Source organism: Aethalodelphis obliquidens, unplaced genomic scaffold (genome assembly GCF_003676395.1).
Source record: "Aethalodelphis obliquidens isolate GAN/ISIS:26980383/991018 unplaced genomic scaffold, ASM367639v1 scaffold32, whole genome shotgun sequence".
NCBI classification, from domain to species: Eukaryota; Metazoa; Chordata; class Mammalia; order Artiodactyla; family Delphinidae; genus Aethalodelphis; species Aethalodelphis obliquidens.
In genome coordinates, this window is record NW_020837976.1 from 21,714,259 (window position 1) to 21,728,300 (window position 14,042).

The 14,042-nt window shown below is 37.4% G+C and overlaps 1 long non-coding RNA gene across 1 annotated transcript; it reads left to right on the top strand.

Moving 5' to 3' along the window:
* Positions 1–245: 245 nt before the first annotated feature.
* Positions 246–13,704, top strand: LOC113631272 (uncharacterized). The gene is made up of 3 exons (XR_003437242.1): positions 246–256; positions 7,711–7,718; positions 13,394–13,704. It is a non-coding gene; the product is annotated as an uncharacterized LOC113631272 (long non-coding RNA).
* The last annotated feature ends 338 nt before the right edge of the window (positions 13,705–14,042 follow it).

Genomic DNA, 14,042 nt, shown 5'->3' on the forward strand with positions numbered 1-14,042 from the left:
CCCTCCATATCCCACCCCTCTAGGTGGTCACAAACCACATAGCTGATCTCCCTGTGCTATGCGACTGCTTCCCACTAGGTATCTATTTTACGTTTCATAGTGTATATATGTCCACGCCACTCTCCCACTCCGTCACAGCTTACCCCTTCCCCTCCCCATATCCTCAAGTCCATTCTCTAGTAGGTCAGTGTCTTTATTCCTGTCTTACCCCTAGGTTCTTCATGACCTTTTTTTTTTTCTTAGATTCCAAATATATGTGTTAGCATACAGTATTTGTTTCTCTCTTTCTGCCTTACTTCACTCTGTATGACAGACTCTAGGTCCATCCACCTCACTACAAATAACTCAATTTCTTTTCTCTTTATGGCTGAGTAATATTCCATTGTATATATGTGCCACATCTTTTTTATCCATTCACCTGTTGATGGACACTTAGGTTGCTTGCATGTCCTGGCTATTGTAAATAGAGCTGCAATGAACATTTTGGTACATGACTCTTTTTGAATTATGGTTTTCTCAGGGTATATGCCCGTAGTTGGATTGCTGGGTCGTATGGTAGTTGTATTTGTAGATTTTTAAGGAACCTCCATACTGTTCTCCATAGTGGATGGATCAATTTACATTCCCACAAACAGTGCAAGACAGTTCTCTTTTCTCCACACCCTATCCAACGTTTATTGTTTCTAGATTTTTTAATGATGGCCATTCTGACCGCTGTGAGATGATATCCTACTGTAGTTTTGATTTGCATTCCTCTAACGATTAATGATGTTGAGCATGCTTTCATGTGTTTCTTGGCAGTCTGTATATCTTCTTTGGATAAATGTCTATTTAGGTCTTCTGCCCATTTTTGGATTGGGTTTCTTGCTTTTTGATTATTGAGCTGCATGAGCTGCTTGTAAATTTTGGAGATTACTCCGTTGTCACTTGCTTCATTTGCAAATATTTTCTCCCTTTCTGAGGGTTGTGTTTTGGTCTTGTTTATGGTTTCCTTTGTTGTGCAAAAGCTTTTAAGTTTCATTAGGTTCCATTTGTTTATTTTTGTTTTTATTTCCATTTCTCTAGGAGGTGGATCAAGAAGGATCTTGTTATGATTTATGTCATGGAGTGCTCTGCCTATGTTTTCCTCTAAGAGATTGATAGTGTCTGGCCTTACATTTAGGTCTTTAATCCGTTTTTTGTTTGTTTGTTTGTTTTTGATTTTTGTTTTGCGGTACGTGGGCCTCTCACTGTTGTGGCCTCTCCCACTGTGGAGCACAGGCTCCAGATGCACAGGCTCAGTGGCCATGGCTCACAGGCCTAGCTGCTCCGTGGCATGTGGGATCTTCCTGGACCAGGGCACGACCCCGTGTCCCCAGCATCGGCAGGTGAACTGTCAACCACTGAGCCACCAGGGAAGCCCTTTAATCCGTTTTCAGTTTATTTTTGTGTATGGTGTTAGGGAGTGTTCTAATTTCCTACTTTTACCTGTAGCTGTCCAGCTTTCCCAGCACCACTTATTGAATAGGCTGCCTTTTCTCCACTGTATATTCTTGCCTTCTTTATCAAAGATAAGGTGACCATATGTGCGTGGGTTTATGTCTGGGCTTTTTATCCTGTTCCATTGATCTATATTTCTGTTTTTGTGCCAGTACCATACTGTCTTGATTACTGTGGCTTTGTAGTATAGTCTGAATCAGGCTTAGGGAGCCTGACTCCTGCAGCTCCGGTTTTCCTTCTCAAGATTGCTTTTTGTATTCAGGTTCTTTTGTGTTTCCATACAAATTGTGAAATTTTTAGTTCTACTTCTGTGAAAAATGTCAGTGGTAGTTTGATAGGGATTGCATTGAAGCTGTAGATTGCTTTGGGTAGTAGAGTCATTTTCACAATATTGATTCTTCCAATCCAAGAACATTGTATATCTCTCCATTTATTTGTATCATCTTTAATTTCTTTAATCAGTGTCTAATAATTTTCTGCATACAGGTCTTTTGTCTCCTTAGGTAGGTTTATTCCTAGATATTTTATTCTTTTTGTTGCAATGGTAAATGGGAGTGTTTTCTTAATTTCACTTTCAGATTTTTCATCAGTAGTGTATAAGAATGTCAGAGATTTCTGTGCATTAATTTTGTATCCTGGTACTTTCCCAAATTCATTGATTAGCTCTAGTAGTTTTCTGATAGCATCTTTAGGATTCTCTATGTGTAGTATCATGTCATCTGCAAACAGTGACAGCTTACTTCTTCTTTTCCAATTTGGATTCCTTTTAATTCTTTTTCTTCTCTGATTGCTGTGGCTAAAACTTCCAATACTATGTTGAATATGAGTGGTGAGAGTGGGCAACCTTGTCTTATTCCTGATCTTAGTGGAAATGGTTTCAGTTTTGCACCATTGAGGACGATATTGGCTGTGGGTTTGCCATATAGGGCCTTTATTATGTTGAGGAAAACTCCCTCTATGCCTACGTTCTGGAGGGTTTTTATCATAAATGGGTGTTGAATTTTGTCAAAAACTTTCTCTGCATCTATTGAGATGATCATATGGTTTTCCCTCTTCGATTTGTTAATATGGTGTATCACGTAGATTGATTTGCATATATTGAAGAATCCTTGCATTCTGGAATAAACCCCACTTGATCATGGTGTAGGATCCTTTTAAGTTCTGTTGGATCCTGTTTGCTAGTATTTTGTGGAGGATATTTGCATCTATGTTCATCAGTGATATTAGCCTGTAGTTTTTTTCTTTGTGACATCTTTGTCTGGTTTTGGTATCAGGGTGATGGTGGCCTCGTAGAATGAGTTTGGGTGTGTTCCTCCCTCTGCTATATTTTGGAAGAGTTTGAGAAGGATAGGTGTTAGCTCTTCTCTAAATGTTTGATAGAATTCGCCTGTGAAACCATCTGGTCCTGGGCTTTTGTTTGTTGGAAGATATTTAATCACAGTTTCAATTTCAGTGCTTGTGATGGTCTGTTCATATTTTCTATTTCTTCCTGGTTCAATCTCGGTAGGTTGTGCATTTCTAAGAATTTGTCCACTTCTTCCACATTGTCCATTTTATTGGCATAGAGTTGTTGTAGCAATCTCTCATGATCCTCTGTATGTCTGCCGTTTAAGTTGTTACTTCTTTTTCATTTCTAATTCTATTGATTTGAGTCTTCTCCCTTTTATTCTTGGTGTGTCTGACTAATGGTTTATCAATTTTGTTTATCTTCTCAAAGAACCAGCTTTTAGTTTTATTGATCTTTGCTATCATTTCATTCACTTCTTTTTCATTTATTTCTGATCTGATCTTTATGATTTCTTTCCTTCTGCTAACTTTGGGTTTTTTTCTGTTCTTCTTTCTCTAATTGCTTTAGGTGCAAGGTTAGGTTGATTATTTGAGATGTTTCCTGTTTTTTAAGGTAGGATATTATTGCTATAATCTTCCCTTTTAGAACTGCTTTTGCTTCATCCCATAGGTTTTGGGTCATCGTGTTCTCATCGTCATTTGTTTCTAGATATTTTTTTATTTCCCCTTTGATTTCTTCAGTGATCTCTTGTGTATTAAGTAGTGTATTGTTTAGCCTCCATGTGTTTGTAATTTTTACAGATCTCTTCCTGTAATTGATATCTAGTCTCAGAGTGTTGTGATCGGAAAAGATACTTGGTATGATTTCAATTTTCTTAAATTTACCAAGGCTTGATTTTTGACCCAAGATATGATCTATCCCTCAGAATGTTCCATGAACACTGTAGAAAAATTTGTATTCTGTTGTTTATGGATGGAATGTCCTATAAATATCAGTTAAGTCCACCTTGTTTAATGTATCATTTAAAGCTTGTGTTTCCTTATTTATTTTCATTTTGGATGATCTGTCCACTGGTGAATGTGGGGTGTTAAAGTCCCCTACTATGATTGTGTTTCTGTCGATTTCCCCTTTTATGGCTGTTAGTATTTGCCTTATGTATTGAGGTGCTCCTATGTTGGGTGCATAAATATTTACAATTGTTATATCTTCTTCTTGGATCGATCCCTTGATCATTATGTAATGCCCTTCTTTGTCTCTTGTAATAGTCTTTATTTTAAAGTCTATTTTGTCTGATATGACAGTTGCTACTCCAGCTTTCTTTGGATTTCCATTTGCATGGAATATATTTTTCCATCCCTCACTTTCAGTCTGTATGTGTTCCTAGGTCTGAAGTGGGTCTCTTGTAGACAGCATATATTCAGGTCTTATTTTTGTATCAATTCAGCCATTCTGTGTCTTTGGTGGGAGCATTAAACCATTTACATTTAAGGTAATTATTGATATGTATGTTCCTATTCCCATTTTCTTAATTGTTTTGGGTTTGTTATTGTAGGTCTTTTCCTTCTCTTGTGTTTCTTGCCTAGACAAGTTCCTTTAGCATTTGTTGTAAAGCTGGTTTGGTGGTGATGAACTGTTTCAGCTTTTGCTTGTCTCTAAAGATGTTAATTTCTCCATCAAATCTGAATGAGATCCTTGCTGGGTAGAGTAATCTTGGTTGTAGATTTTTCTCCTTCATCACTTTAAATATGTTCTGCCAGTCCCTTCTGGCTTGCAGAGTTTCTCTGAAAGATCAGCTGTTAACCTTATGGGGATTCCCTTGTGTGTTATTTCTTATTTTTCCTTTGCTGCTTTTAATATTTTGTTTTTAATTTTTGATAGTTTGATTAATATATGTTTTGGCATGTTTCTCCTTGGATTTATCCTGTATGGGACTCTCTGTGCTTCCTGGACATGATTAATTATTTCCTTTCCCATATTAGGGAAGTTTTCAACTATAATCTCTTCAAATATTTTCTCAGCCCCTTTCTTTTTCTCTTCTTCTTCTGGGACTCCTATAATTCGAATGTAGCTGCATTTAGTGTTGTCCCAGAGGTCTCTGAGACTGTCCTCAGTTCTTTGCATTATTTTTTCTTTATTCTGCTCTGCAGTAGTTATTTCCACTATTTTATCTTCCAGGTCACTTATCTGTTGTTTTGCCTCAGTTATTCTGCTATTGATCCCTTCCAGAGTATTTTTAGTTTCATTTATTGTGTTGTCATCACAGTTTGTTTCCTCTTTAGTTCTTCTACATCCTTGTTAAATGTCTCTTTCATTTTCTCTGTTCTATTTGCAAGACTTTGTTTCTTCTTTACTGTCATTATTCTGAATTATTTTTCAGGTAGACTGCCTATTTCCTCTTAATTTTTTAGGTCTGGTGGGTTTTTACCTTACTCCTTCAACTGCTGTGTGTTTTTCTGTCTTCTCATTTTGCTTATCTTACTGTGTTTGTGGTCTCCTTTTCACAGGCTGCTGGTTTATAGTTCCCATTGTTTTTGATGTCTGTCCCCAGTGGCTAAATTTGGTTCAGTTGTGTAGGCTTCCTGGTGGAGGCGACTAGTGCCTGTGTTGTGGTGAATGTGGCTGAATCTTGTCTTTCTGGTGGGCTGGTCCACATCTTGTGGTGTGTTTTGGGGTGTCTGTGTCCTTATTATGATTTTAGGCAGCCACTCTGCTAATGGAGGATTTGTTTCTGTCTTGCTAGTTGTTTGTCATAAGGTGTCCAGCACTGTAACTTCCTGGTTGTTGAGAGAAGCTGGGTGTTGGTGTTGAGATAGAGATCTCTGGGAGATTTTTGCCATTTGATGTTATGTGGAGCTCGAGGTCTCTTGTGGACCAGTGTACTGAAGTTGGCTCTCCCACCTCAGTGGCACAGCCCTGACGCCTGGCTGTAGCACCAAACAGCCTTTCATCCACACAGCTCAGAATAAAATGGAGAAAAGTAGAAAGAAAGGCAAAAAGAGGATAAAATCAAATAAAGTTATATAAAATAAAGTTATAAAAATTAAAAAATAATTATTATGAAAAATTTTAAAAAATTAAAAAGAAAAATAATGGATGGACAGAATCCTAAGACAAGTGGTGAAAGCAAAGTTATACAGACAAAATCTCACACAGAAGCATACACATACACAGTCACAAAAAGAGGAAAAGGGGAAAAAATAATATATCTTGCTCCCAAAGTCCACCTCCTCAATTTGCGAAGATTCATTGTCTATTCAGGTATTCCACAGATTCAGGGTACATCAATTTGATTGTGGAGCTTTAATCTGCTTATCCTGAGGCTGCTAGGAGAGATTTTCCTTTCTCTTCTTTGTTCCCACAGTTCCCGGGGTTCAGCTTTGGATTTGGCCCCACCTCTTCATGTAGGTCTTCTAAGGGCATCTGTTCTTTGTTCAGACAGGACGTGGTAATAGAGCAGCTGATTTGGAGGCTCTGGCTCACTCAGGCCGGGGTGAGGGAGGTGTACAGGTGCAGGTTGAGTATGCAGTGGCAGAGGTTGGCGTGAAGTTGTACCAGCCTGATGCGCACCATGGGTACTCCTGGGGAAGTTGTCCCTGGATCACAGGACCTTGGTGGTGGCAGGCTGCACAGGCTCCCAGGGTGGAAGTGTGGATAGTGACCTGTGCTTGCACACAGGTTCTTTGTGGTGGCAGCAGCATCTTAGCGTCTCATGCTGACTCTGGGGCCCGTGCTGATAGCTGCAGCTGGCGCCTGTCTCTGCAGCTCCTTTAAGCAGTGCTCTTAATCCCCTCTCCTGGCGCACCAGGGAGCAAAGAGAGAAGAAAAAATATCTTGCCTCTTCGGCAGGTCCAGGCTTTTTCCCGGACTCCCTCCCGGCTTGCCGTGGCGCACTAGCCCCCTTCAGGCTGTGTTCATGCCGCCAACCGCAGTCCTCTCCCTGCGATCTGACCAAAGCCTTAGCCTCAGCTCCCAGCCCCCACCCACCCCGGCGGGTGAGCAGACAAGCCTCTCGAGCTGGTGAGTGTTGGTCAGCACCGATCCTCTATGCGGAAATCTCTCCACTTTGCCCTCCGCACCCCTGTTGCTGTGCTCTCCTCCGTGGCTCTGAAGCTTCCCCCTCCGCCATCCACAATTTCCGCCTGCAAAGAGGTTTCCTAGTGTGTGGCAACCTTCCCTTCTTCACGGCTCCCTTCCACTGGTGCAGGTCCCGTCCCTATTCTTTTGTCTCTGTTTTTTCATTTGCCCTACCCAGGTACCTGGGGAGTTTCTTGCCTTTTGGGAGGTCTGAGGTCTTTTGCCAGCATTCAGTAGGTGTTCTATGGAAGCAGTTCCAGCAGTAGATGTATTTCTGATGTATCTGTGGGGAAGAAGGTTTTCTCTGCGTCTTACTCTTCCGCCATCTTCTCTTCATAATTATTCTGAGGGACGGGCTAGCCTTTCTTGTGGAACTGACAAATCAAGAGCTTTTACAATTCTACTGCCTCTGTCATTAATTTAAAATTCTATTTGAAAAAATATTATCTTCATTCTTCTTTGGTCCTGTTGTGACATTATTCCTAGAAGTAAGAGAAAGAAAACCATGCAGTAGTCCATACTGAGAGCATGGGGTAAGCTACAGTATTAAAAAATATTAAAAATCCTAGAAATAAAAATGCATTGGCTATTATACAGCCACAAACCACTGAAGACAGAAGTATACTTTGAAATCTATTGTAATTTCCCATTTGTGAGACATGAGTTTCTTGCCCCAAGGTGGAGGCAGTGATAACAGGCAAGAACATACACATTCAAACAATATTATAAAGCAAAAATTGCATCAATGTCATGTAGGTGACAGAAAAAGATGGGAAAATCAACAATATTTAAAATGTTTGTTGCTAGTAGTTTACCCCAATAGTGACAGAAATGGGATCAAGGGTAGTCATAAAAGGAAGTAGGTTTAGTGATAAAGGTGCTGCTAAGTGTTAGAGAGCAGTAGTAAATGCAAAAAGGAATACCCAAAAATCTTTTATAGGAGTGAAACCCAGTGTTGAAGTTAAGGTTCAAGAAAAAAATCCATGAAGAAGTAGTGATTCACTTGACTCAGTATGTTCAGTAAATACTGGTCAATTCCAGGAATATACATGGGCCAGGACTACTGACTGAAATTGTTGAAGTAAAAAATTCTTGCCTTTTTATGAAATCTTTTCTTACCAACAGTAGGGGTTATTTACACAGATTAAATCTGATAGCAGTAACTCCATTTTTTTTTTTTTTAAGAATCAAAAGAAAAATGAAACTTGGTTGCCTCAGAGGTTATATCAGACCAGGCAGGGAGATTTTTTTCAAGTTTACTCATTGTGAAGGTCTGAAAAAAATGGTGGTTGTGATGAATAGTACTTATGACATTTAAACATTATGATTATTAATACAGAATAAGAACTACATCTTTATTCATTAGAATTCCATCAACACTCACCTTTTAATAACTTATGTTAGTGCTTAAAGAAAATCTAAATAATAGACCTTTCTTTATAAGACTCCAGCAAAAATCACAGAGGATCGGTGAGAGTAAGACCTGGAGGAGTGGGACCATGGAGAGAATACTATTGTGAAAGAGGATCATAGCACAGGGAATTGGAAAATGCAGTAAGAAAGAGAATTATGAAATTCCTTGTAAGTTACATAGGTATGGATGTAGGTTTGAATTATGCCATTATATTCACAGATTTGTACTTATGTGAGTTTAAATCACAAGTGGAAACAATTGTTTTAATTGAGCTATTTAGAAGCACCTCCAGCAAAATCAAAAGTAAATTGTGTGGACTTCCCTGGTGGTGCAGTTGTTAAGAATCTGCCTGCCAATGCAGGAGACATGGGTTTGAGCCCTGGTCCAGGAAGATCCCACATGCCATGGAGCCAATAAGCCCATGAGCCACAGCTACTGAGCCCACGTGCCACAACTACTGAATCCCATGTGCCTAGAGCCCGTGCTCCACAACAGGAGAAGCCACTGCAATGAGAAGCCTGTACACTGCAATGAAAAGTAGCCCCTGCTCGCCGCAACTAAAGAAAACACACACGTAGCAACGAAGACCCAACACAGCCAAAAATAAAAATAACTAAATAACTAAATAATAAATAAATTAATTTATATATAAAAAAAGTAAACTGTGTGGTACATTACGCTTTCCAGGGCACTCTACTTTAGGGAACATATTTTACCTTTATGAAATTATCAAACACTTATACTTTATGGATAAAGTCCTACAGCATAATGCTTGGTCTACTTTGCATAATTGTGATGATCTGTTCTCTTTCATAATACAGCAAAATGTTTTCATTCTCGTGTAATTGATCTTGTGCTCCTTGGTGGCTGGTTCAAAATATAGGGTCTGCATCCAAGGTATTGTTGCAGAATATGAGTCAACTAATAATAATAATAATGTTCATGTTCTTCATTTTCTTTTATTCTGTTTTTCCTACTATCTAGCTTCAATACCTGAAAATTCCTTTAGCTAGCTGCCAGTTAATTAAAAATGCTGCAGCAGAGTAATGAATGCGCCTACCAGAAAACCTCAAACAGTGCAGATGGCCCCACCTCTGCACTGAGAAGCAGAAAAGTAGTTCTCTAAAGCAACTGTGAGCAGGAAGTCTCTGGGTGGACTCTGCCTTCTGACATGCAAATAAGGAGAGTGTATGTGATTTGAATTTCCAGTGCTCAAATCAACTAATTCAATGATAAAATGCTTTTCAGCTGCAGGAGTGTACAAAATTTACTCTCTTGCAGCCATATATATATATATATATATATATATATATAGCTGCAATTATATATATAATATGTATTATAATATATTATATATAATTATTTTTATAATATATATAATAATTATGTAATTTATATTTTTTTCTGAAGTTTTGTACTACGTGGAATGATGTATGTGCTACATATTGCCTAGAAAGCTGTGGTTATATGTGGGTATAGAGGATGTAGAAATTGAAGGGTGAAAAGGCAATAGTACCCCAGGTGGTTTTCAAGAGCTCCCATTTGATTTCTATAAAAGAACCCCTAAGTTTGTACCTTTGGGCTGTACCTTTACTCATTTTTCCTCCAGTTACATATATACCATAATTTAGGAAGATTCTAGCATCTTATAGCTTAAATTGCAACCAGATTTTACCTTATTGCTTATTGTGTAAGCAATAAATATTGATTGGATGTAAATGCATTCCAATGTATTCCCCTGCCCTCAATTCCAAACACAAAGAAAAAAATTACTGTGGGTCAGAGTTCAATTCACAAAAAGTGAGCATAAGGAATCTTGCTGTAAAAGCAAAATGCAAAACAATGACCCCATGATATCCTCAAGGGCCTGTTAGAGGAAAAGGTGTTCTAACCCATAGTCAAGGAATACATAAAAGTTTGAGACAGAGTCTCCACACACTTGTGATTAAATTACCTGTTTGGATATTACTTTTAAATTTGTGACTATTTATACTATAATTCAGCAGAGAGTGTTCTTATGATTATTTCCTCTCTGTATAAGCAAGCTACCATTCCACCCTACAAATCAGGCAGTGAGCAATCAGTACACTAACAAAGAACAAGATGAGATGAGATGGCCAAAGAAAGGGACCAACAGCCGTTCCCAATCAGTTACCTCCTATGCTTGTCTTTAACACTCTAACTGACTAGATTTCTGTTATCCTAGTTATTATACTTTGGTAGAAATGGAGAATTCTTTGGGACCAAAAGATGCAGGGCAATGTGAAACCCTTATCTCATAAAGTATGGTTTAAATATACTCTGTATAACAAATAATTAATAATAGTGAAAAATTTTTGTTTTTATAGGAAAAACGTATTCATATCTAAAAGAGAACCATCTTTTGCTGATAGTACTTATTAAACTTTATTTAGAAGCCAACAATGTATAGGGTTGGCCAGAAAGTTTGTACGGGTTTTTCCATAACATCTTAGAGAAAAACCCAAATGAACTTTTTGGCCAACCCAACTGTTATAATGTTGATCTATCACTATAGTAAGAAAACCACAGCAGTATTTGTCCCTAATTACAGTTTATATTGTAAACTGTAATTATAGTGCTTTTTATTTAAGAACAAAACCCAGATTTTTGTTTTTAAAATGCCTTAATTTTTAACACTTAAATTAGGAATACATTGAGATATGTTACTGTGTCACAACACAGGGTGGGAGTGCAATCAGGATTTAGATAAAGAAATGAGCAAAAATGCATAATCATTCCAGTTAGTAGAAAACACTTTGCTAAAGCCCTTATTCTCATTTTATTTATGTGCTATATTACAATTTTGCATTGAAGAGATTTAAATAAGTGGTGAAAAATCCATGAACCACTTTAGATAAAAGCAAGTTAAGTAACTACTGTCCAGGAAATAGTCTTTATATGTGAGTATAATGAAACTACCTAGGAAATGTCATTATGAAAGTAATCACTTATCTTGATTCAAACAAAAATTTGTCTAGGAAGAAGAGCATACTATAATTCTCTTTTTGAATGAACAACTAGGTGTTTTATTTAACATTTTATTTTATATTGGAGTAGAGCTGATTAATATTGTATTATTAGTTTCAGGTGCACAGCAAAGTGGCTCTGCCATACATAAACATGTATCCATTCTCCCCCAAACTCCCTTCCCATCCAGGCTTCCACATAACATTGAGCAGAGTTTCCTGTGCTATGCAGTAGGTCCTTGTTGGTTATCAGTTTTAAATATATCAGTGTGTACATGTCAATCCCAAGCTCCCAAACTATTCCTTCCCTTCCTCCCTGGTAAGTTAGTTGTCTAAGTCTGTGAGCCTGTTTCTGTTTTGGAAATAAGTTCATTTGTACCATTTCTATTTAGATTCTGCATATAAGTTATATCAACTAGATTTAAAAAGATATTGCATACAATTCCAATGGGCTTTTAAGCAATAATTGTCTTAGTGATATATTTTACCATTTGGAACAGATTTTTTCAATGAAGTTCTGTAGCAAATATCCTTATTTTCCTTTTAGATCAAAAGTAGGATTCTTGCCTAGGTGTACTTCTAACCAATTATTAGGTCAGCAAGGCAAGTTTTAAGATCATAAGTTCAGCTCATAAATGTATTCTGATATTTAAATTTTTTGTTATGGGCTTCCCTGGTGGCACAGTGGTTGAGAGTCTGCCTGCTGATGCAGGGGACACGGGTCGTGCCCCGGTCTGGGAAGATCCCACATGTTGTGGAGCAGCTGGGCCTGTGAGCCATGGCCACCGAGCCTGTGCGTCTGGAGCCTGTGCTTCACAACAGGAGATGTCACAACAGTGAGAGGCCCCCATACCGCAAAAATAATAATAATAAAATAAAATAAATTTTTTGTTATAATTTTATTAATTTAGATTCCTAGTAATAAAATCAGGATGTTCAATCCTAAGAGGTAATGCATTCATGAATAGACTTTCAAATACCAAAATTTTCTACTAGATTTAAAACTAAAATTAAAATTATGTGTATACCCTCCATTTTATAATTAATGAATCTCACTGGGTTATCTATGTTTGGAACTAACTGTCAGAATAGTGCTATCATGACTATGCCTTTTCAGACCAAAAGAGAGGTTCCTTAAAAATTAACAATGCTCTCTAGAAGATTTAAACAAACAGATGAACAATACAATAACTGAAATGAAAAATATGTTAGAAGGAACCAATAGCAGAATAAATGAGGCAGAAGAACAGATAAGTGAGCTGGAAGATGGAGTGGTGGAAATCACTGTCCTTGAACAGAATAAAAAAAAATGGAAAGAAAGGAGGACATTTCCAGAGACCATTGGGACAATATCAAATGCACCAACATTCATATTATAGTGATCCCAGAAGGAGAAGAGAGAGAGAAAGGACCTGAGAAAATATTTGAAGAGATTATAGCTGAAAACTTCCCTAACATGAGAAAAGAAATACTCACTCAAGTCCAGGAGGTGCATACAGTCCCATACAAGATAAATCTAAGGAGGAACACACGGATACCCATACTAATCAAACTGACAAAAATTAAAGACAAAGAAAAAATATTAAAAGCAACAAGGGAAAGGCAAGCAAATAATATACAAGGGAATCTTCATAAGGTTATTAGCTGATTATTCAACAGAAACTCTGCAGGCCAGAAGGAAGTGGCACAATATATTTAAAGGGATGAAAGAGGGAAACCTACACCCAAGAATACCCAGTAAAAATATTATTCAGTTTTGATGGAGAAATCAAAAGACTTACAGACAAGCCAAAACTGAGAGATATCAGCACCAGCAAACCAGCTTTACAACAAATCCTAAAGAAACTTCTCTAGGTGGAAAAGAAAAGGCTACAACTTGAAACAAGAAAATTATGAATGGGAAAGCTCACTGGTAAGGCAAATAAAAAGTAAAGGTAGGAAATCATCCACACACAAATATGATATTGAAACCAGCAATCATGAGAAGAGGAGAGTATAAATGCAGGATAATGGAAATGCATTGGCAATTAAGAGACCAGCAACTTGTATATATACAGACTGCTATATCAAAACCTCATGGGAAGCACAAACAAAAAGTCTACAATAGATACAAATACAAAAAAGAATAAACAATCCAAACACAGCACTAAGATAGTCATCAAGTCACAAGAGAGGTGAACAAAAGGGGAAAGGAAGAAAAAAGATCTACAAAAACAAATCCAAAACAATTAACAAAATGGCAGTAAGAACATACATATTAATAATTACCTTAAATGTATATAGATTAATTGCTCCAACCAAAAGACAAAGACGGCTGAATGGATACAAAAACAAGACCCATATATGGGCAGTCTACAACAGACCTACTTCAGATCTAGGGTCACACACAGACAGAAAATGAAGGGATGAAAAAGGTTATTCCATGCAAATTAAAATCAAAAGAAAGCTGGAGTAACAATACTCGTATCGGGAAAGATAGACTTTAAAATAAAGACTGTTACAAGATACAGGGAAGGACACTACATAATGATCAAGTGATCAATCCAAGAAGAATACATAACAATTGTAAGTATATATTCACCCAACATAGGAGCACCTAAACATATAAAACAAATGCTAACATCTATAAAAGGAGAAATTGACAGTAGCACAATAATAGTGGGGGACTTTAATACCTCACTTTCATCAATGGACAGATTATTCAAACAGAAAATCAACAAGGAAACACAGGTCTTAAATGACACAATAAACCAGATAGACTTAATTGATATTTATAGGACATTCCATCCAAAAGTAGCAG